The sequence below is a fragment of the Trachymyrmex cornetzi genome, unplaced genomic scaffold (assembly GCF_001594075.2).
Source record: "Trachymyrmex cornetzi isolate Tcor2-1 unplaced genomic scaffold, Tcor1.1 scaffold886, whole genome shotgun sequence".
In the NCBI taxonomy this organism is placed as follows: domain Eukaryota; kingdom Metazoa; phylum Arthropoda; class Insecta; order Hymenoptera; family Formicidae; genus Trachymyrmex; species Trachymyrmex cornetzi.
In genome coordinates this window covers 87,006-93,654 of record NW_017300230.1, presented here as the reverse complement: position 1 = coordinate 93,654, position 6,649 = coordinate 87,006, and the positions used below count along the sequence as shown (strand labels likewise).

Sequence of the window (6,649 nt, the reverse complement as noted above, 5' to 3'; positions counted from 1 at the left end):
AAAGTTTTCTGTTATACAATTACAAAAGAAAAGCTATCTTTAACAATATGCATGTATTAATAATACAGAATTCAAAACGCAAGTTTATCATAAAATTACAAAAAACTTTTTATCCTAATTTATTATTCATTTTGCGACGTATGAACGAGTATTTTCCTATAATCAATTTCGAATAATTTCCATCATTTAATACGAAAGAAACCCAAATGAGATTTTCCAACTCTTATCCAATGACTCTTACAACATTAATTGTGTGTGTATATGTATAATACAAATTGTTTATTATTTATAATATTAAATTATATTATTAAATAATTATATAATTACACACGCTAATTATATAAACTTAAATAGATTTAAAAAAATATATAATAGAGATTAGGGATATTGATTGTCTCTGTTTCGTTTTTTCTTTTCCTTTCTAAGCAACATTTATCATACTTTCAATTGAACCAACAACTGTGAACGATTATTACATACAAAATGGAGCATCTCTAGTATTTTCATCGTGAATTAAGCTAATCTACCAAGTAATTTCTCCACCAAAATTTTAATCTTCGACAATATTGTTTACACTAACGGTACGTTCGTTCACTTTGTACTCGTGAGATAAACTCGCGCGCGTCTCACGAAAATAAGACACGTTTTTTTTTTAACAAGAACATAAACGTTTTCTTATTAAACGTCAAAATGTCAAAGCTCTAAATCACAACAATCATCGCTATTGGTACAGTATTCTCTCTTGTCTTTTGGATATACTATAAGAACTGCGAAAGACTTTGACGCACACTTTATTGCGTATACAGACACTTCAAGTCAACAAAGCGGTTATCCTGCTTTCCGACGCCAAGCAAATGATATTGGACGCGTTCAGGGTACCTATCATAGAACAAGTCGGAATCGATTCCGATCGGAAATATTCAATTATTTCCTAGATTTCTATTGTGTTTTCTAGGGAAAACGGAATAATTTCGATCGGAATCCATTCCGACATATTTCATAATAGGTACCCTGGTTGACAAACCGGCTAGACTGCTCGCTGAGCAATGAAGTCTGTTCGCGTTACTTGAAATCCTCAAAAATTGTTTAACTTAAAATGAGATATATATTTGGACATTGAAAAGAAAGAAAGGGAAGATGCTGAGTGCAAAAAGTACATGCAACGCAAAGAGACCTATTATTACGCTCGCGGCTCGCTTGCGTATTCTGTGCGCACAACACTTCCGCAATCAAAAGAATAAAAACTGAGATTAGAAGATAAAGAAACTTTATTTACAACACTCTCGATCTCTGAGAAATTTCACAACAGATAATTGCGTTGATGATAACAAAAACTCCGTTAAATGTATTCATTAATTAGTAAGTAATTAATTAGAATGTGCACCAAAACGTTCGCTCGAAGTCAAGCTTCCGCTTGGACCCTGAATTTGAAAAAAATACAGCTCATTAATCAGACGTTTAGTTGTTACCAACAAATAGTAAGACTGCGACAGAAAAGAGAACGTATCTAATATGCTTTCTCTAAGTGCATTCAATACTATAACTGTTCATTAACGGCTTAATTGGTTCTTATTGCGTCTGATTAGATCAACAACTGATGGAACATGACAATGTGTTAAATGTATTATTTTACATGTATTTATTACCATGACATTAATAATATAATTAATTACTTGTATGAGACATGTAATTTTCAATTATAAATCGAAACATTAAAAACATATTAATTTACTTGATTCATATTACAATTATATAATTTAATATAAATATTTATTCACAAAAGAACACAGTTTCTTTCTGAAATATTAAATAAATATGTTTAATACTGCAATCCAGAGATTTGACAGATAACGAACCTTTATCATACCTAATTATCATCACTTATAGAATTTATCATCGTAAATGTGTAGGAAATAGAAAGTTTGAATACTACTGAAATAACTTACTAAATGAGAAATATTTGATTTCGACAGCACGAATATCTAACTCTGAATTTCTCCATTTCTTTTCAATAACAACGTTCGGTAAACCTAATCACATGGCATTCTATATTTAATTCCAAGAAAGTAATAAATGATTTAGCAAAACGTCACACATTCTAGAATTCCACGAATATATGAGTATTCCCGTACATTTTTACGTACCATAGCGATAAGCAACATGCGATATCTGCGACTGCTTAGCGCCTAGGAGCTAAGACTTCGTGGTCACGACTCAGCGCTTCAGATAAGATCGTCGCATTATCTATAATTTGTATATCAGAAATGTAATTAACTAAATAAAACCTCGTTAATTACATAATTAATAATTATTATAGGTCTTAACACTTCTGTTGATCGCGTTCGAGATGCTATTATAATATTTTTAAACTATTCTTTATTTAAACATTTTTTTTACGAAAGATGAAGTTGTAGAAACATTTCGGACTTTAAATTCCTGAGACATCTCAAATTTCACAATTTACTTCATTTAACAATACTCGATGATGGAAAAATGTTCAAACAAAAATTTTTCATGTGAAATATCAAAATTTATATGTAATGATCGAAGAGAATAGTTTGCGATATGTAAATAACGTTCAACAAAATACCGATGCTGTTTGTCGTCACAAAAAATGATTAGCGTTCGGCTATTATTATGTCCCCTAAAAATTACAAGAAAAAATAGATTAAAAATACGCATTGATAAAAATTCTTTGCAGGTTATTGAACTACGATATCGGAAAGTATTCCACCGATGATTAATATCTGATACCTCACGGGAATGAATTTCTTCCCTGGCAAATATAAAAATCGGATCTTAAATGAGAAGAGTAAAAAGAAATTGATAGAGACTTAAAAGAAATAAAAATTTCTCTATTAACTTAAATAAAAATTTCTCTGTTAACTTCTTTTTACTCCTCTTTTACTACACTGAGAAAAAAAAGTTATTAACTTGACTAAATGCGTTTAGTTCGTAATGATTATTTAGTTCAAATATTTATATATTTAGATTAACAAAATCTTGGAATTTAAAACATATTATTCATTTGAATTAACAAATATTTCATTGAATTAACAAATATTTTCTTGACAGTCCGTGACCGTTACATTTAGTTGAATCAACTAATATTTTCTTGAAACAGCAACTTTTTTTTCTTAGTGTACTACACGAGCTTTTTTACTTCTTAAAAGCTAAACGTAAAAGCAACGTTTACATCTTAAAAACTCCTTTTACGTTCCATTGTTTTAATTTGCGTTTTTTGAAAGTTTCTCCGTTTGCGGTATTACTTATCACTCTTATATGTTCGATTTGCACGCTCCGATTTGTACCATCATTTATTGCTATCATTTATTTCCGTTATCAACTAAAAAATTGCATTCTACCAAAGAGCTTAGAAATTCGCGGACAAAAGGACGAACACTGGATTCATATCGGCATAATGGAAGATCATATGGAATTGGAAATACTGAAACGGCTGAATCTTCTCCCCAATAAGAAATGTTATTGTTCCGGTCTAAATACAAACGTGTTTGAAATGTATAATAATTAATATTAATCAACTAAAACATACGTCTTCAAAACATTTCTATGATATGCATTTATTAATATATCAGAAGCTATTAAAACAATAATATGATGCTTACAACAAATTTTGGTACAAATATAACGTCGGCTTCGTAATTCCTTATATGATAATGTAGTCGTCGATTTCTCCATGCAGATTTGCTCAGATTTGCGCTAGTGAGCACAAACCAAGGAATATTTTTCGAATTTGGCGAAATTCTCATGTAGGATTTAATATAAGGCATCGCACGATCTCATCCTGTTCGGTTAGCTTTCCATTTGCTATAAAAATTAAGAAATAAATATCCAAATTCTGGAAACGAATCACTCAAGAAAAACATTAGCATAAATAAAATAGAAATAAACGATTGTAACTTACTATAAATATGATTTTAGCCATCGTTGTTTAGAATGTCTTTTTGTCGTGTACGACAAGCCGGCAATTAAGTTTTGACAATCAAAGCTTTGTTTATAATTTTCTACTGATGGTAAATAAATTGGAACTGTGGATGATTCTTTAAACCCATAGAAATCTCCTTCGACATACATCGAATTATGTCTTTCAACAACCAACTTTCGATGGTTGAACCAAAGCAGCCTACAGCAGAACTCTGTGCGACTATAGGCCACTGTGCATCTGGCGATAGTGTGACATTGCATGATAAAACATACGCCAATTTCTTGTATCCCCAAAAATCGGCTTCGACAGCTTTGTGAATTCCGGGAACAGAAGCGACGAGAAACACGTTCACGTCTGAAAAATCCGCTTTCCGTACTACACATATCCACTGCGTCAAAGCTGATTGTTCATATTTACTGAGATATCGCTCGAAATCCTTTTTAAAACTCGCTGAAGATTCCCCATCACTAGGATTTGCGGATTCTGGCAGGCGGGACAGATGAGGCGATATTCACAATCTAATCAAGAAACAATAAAAAGATGTTTTATACACACACAACATATAACTAGTAAAAAATATTGAAGAAAATTTAATAAACCCTTGTGTCCTGTTTTCTCAGTTTTCAGAATACAAATTGGCAGTAGAAACAATCACCTTGATTCCATCATCTTTGTATTGCAGGATCATGATCTTCGTATGATGACAACCACACTTGGTCGGCATGTCTATTTCTATTAAGGTAATGTTGTTACTCAATTTTTCATATCTTTCGCACAGAATTGTCATATCATTACGTTGACCAGCCAACAGATACTACAAACACAACCATGTGACGTCTACCACAAAATTTAAATGAAAACTATTAACAATTTCTCCAAGACTACGGTCGAGAATTTCAGAGAATGTTATGGAGAACTGTTGATTATAAGTCTCTTTGATTATAAGAATCTTCGATTCTCGTAAAAAATAAATGATAAGGTGCTGAAGAAGCATATTTTATCGGAAACTTTCCTGGTTTCACAACCATAACTGGGTACCCATATTGTTTCAGCATATGAATAGCTTTATTTCTAACTTTCTTTCTTGACTTTTTTGAATTAAAACTTTGATACGTATCGAGATATTCTATTGTGGATATACTTGAACTTGTATCTTCCTCGTTGTTTCAAGAATTAATTTGAAAGTCATCGATATCCTGCTGATTATTTATGCAATTATTGCTTTCTGTAGTCTCCTATCTAATTCATTCCGAATCAAAAGAGCCAGCTTCTGATACCTCCTGACTTTTTTTCCTTGTCTAATAAAAAAATTTGTTTTTATTGCGTTTATCTTTCACAATTTAAAGTTTATAATTTTATTATCTTAATTTCACTAACCTTGTTGCTTTCCGAACTCTTATGTTCTTCGCCAGTCAAAGCTTTAGAAAGTGTTTCAGCTCCTGCAGCCATTTATTCAAATTAATCTTCCTCTGTGCTAGCTGTTGATTTCTTATGACTTTTTATTTTTTCCTTCAAATTTTTTGTTCGTAATAGATAAAGATTGTATTTTATAGTAGCTTAATCAACTAATTATTATTAAGTGTTAAACTTAATTCCTGCCGTTTTTCGTCCAAAATTGATTTGTTTCGAAGGGAAATACCTTAATCAAAGTATTATTAAGAAAGTATTATTAATTAGTAATATAAAGTAGAAAATGGAGGAAATTACTTTGATTGAGGTATCCATTCATCTTCCCTTCGAAACAAATCAATTTTGGAGACGAAAAACGGCAGGAATTAAGTTTAACATCTAATAATAACTGCTTATACTACACGTTTTATCCTGAGGATATCATAGGTTACCCAGATTTCCAAATGCAATGCTAGAGACGACTGAGTAGATAATATCTAAAGTATTGCGATAAAATATCGTCAGTTATCTGATTGTTATATAAAATTACAGAATGTCCGGTTTTGACAAAGTGCTAGTGTGTAGATAAAGCGTACTAAACTGAGTCGAAAAATCCTCTATCATTTTTCAATTTTTGTAATATTTTTTTTAGGTATCCAATGAACAGAATGTCTAAAACTGACGTAGAAAACAACTTTAAGTTACGTTTAAGAGTTCTTTAAGAAACATCTTTATGATATTTTATAAAGAACTCTCTCTGAAAGAAATCTTAAAGTTATCTTATATATATGCGTCGATTTTATCCGCTTATTCAATCTTAATTAGAATTTCTCGATCACTATTGCGAAATTTGTATAATGGGAGAGAGTCGAACTTTTCGACTCAATTAGTCTGTCCTACCTGCATACGAGCGCTTTGTTAAAACTTACCGAACTTTGTTAAAACTTACCGAACCCCTATATAGGATCTGTGTGATATCGATTACTATATAATAATAACAAACCAGTTTAAAGTAACCGATCAAAAGTAAGCGATAGAAATCGATAAGATGTTACTTCATAAGATGTTATTGTAACATATCGTTTCATTTTTTATGTCAAAAAACAATGTTATCGGTTCCTATCATTCTTTTTTCATTTTTTGGTGATAGCGGGGAGATTTAATCATTGCATAGAATTCTTATAGTATGTTATTCTCCTTTATTCTCTTATTGAAATTTTTCGAGAATAAGTGATTGAAAATCTGTCGTAATTAACAGCACATTCACAGTGAAGAGGAAACTCAAAATTTTCTATATATAGGGTAAGGCTGCCG

The 6,649-nt window shown here is 31.1% G+C and overlaps 1 pseudogene; it reads right to left on the bottom strand.

Moving 5' to 3' along the window:
* Positions 1 to 3,313: 3,313 nt before the first annotated feature.
* On the bottom strand, positions 3,314 to 5,500 carry LOC108769324 (probable tyrosyl-DNA phosphodiesterase; annotated as a pseudogene).
* Positions 5,501 to 6,649: the final 1,149 nt, after the last annotated feature.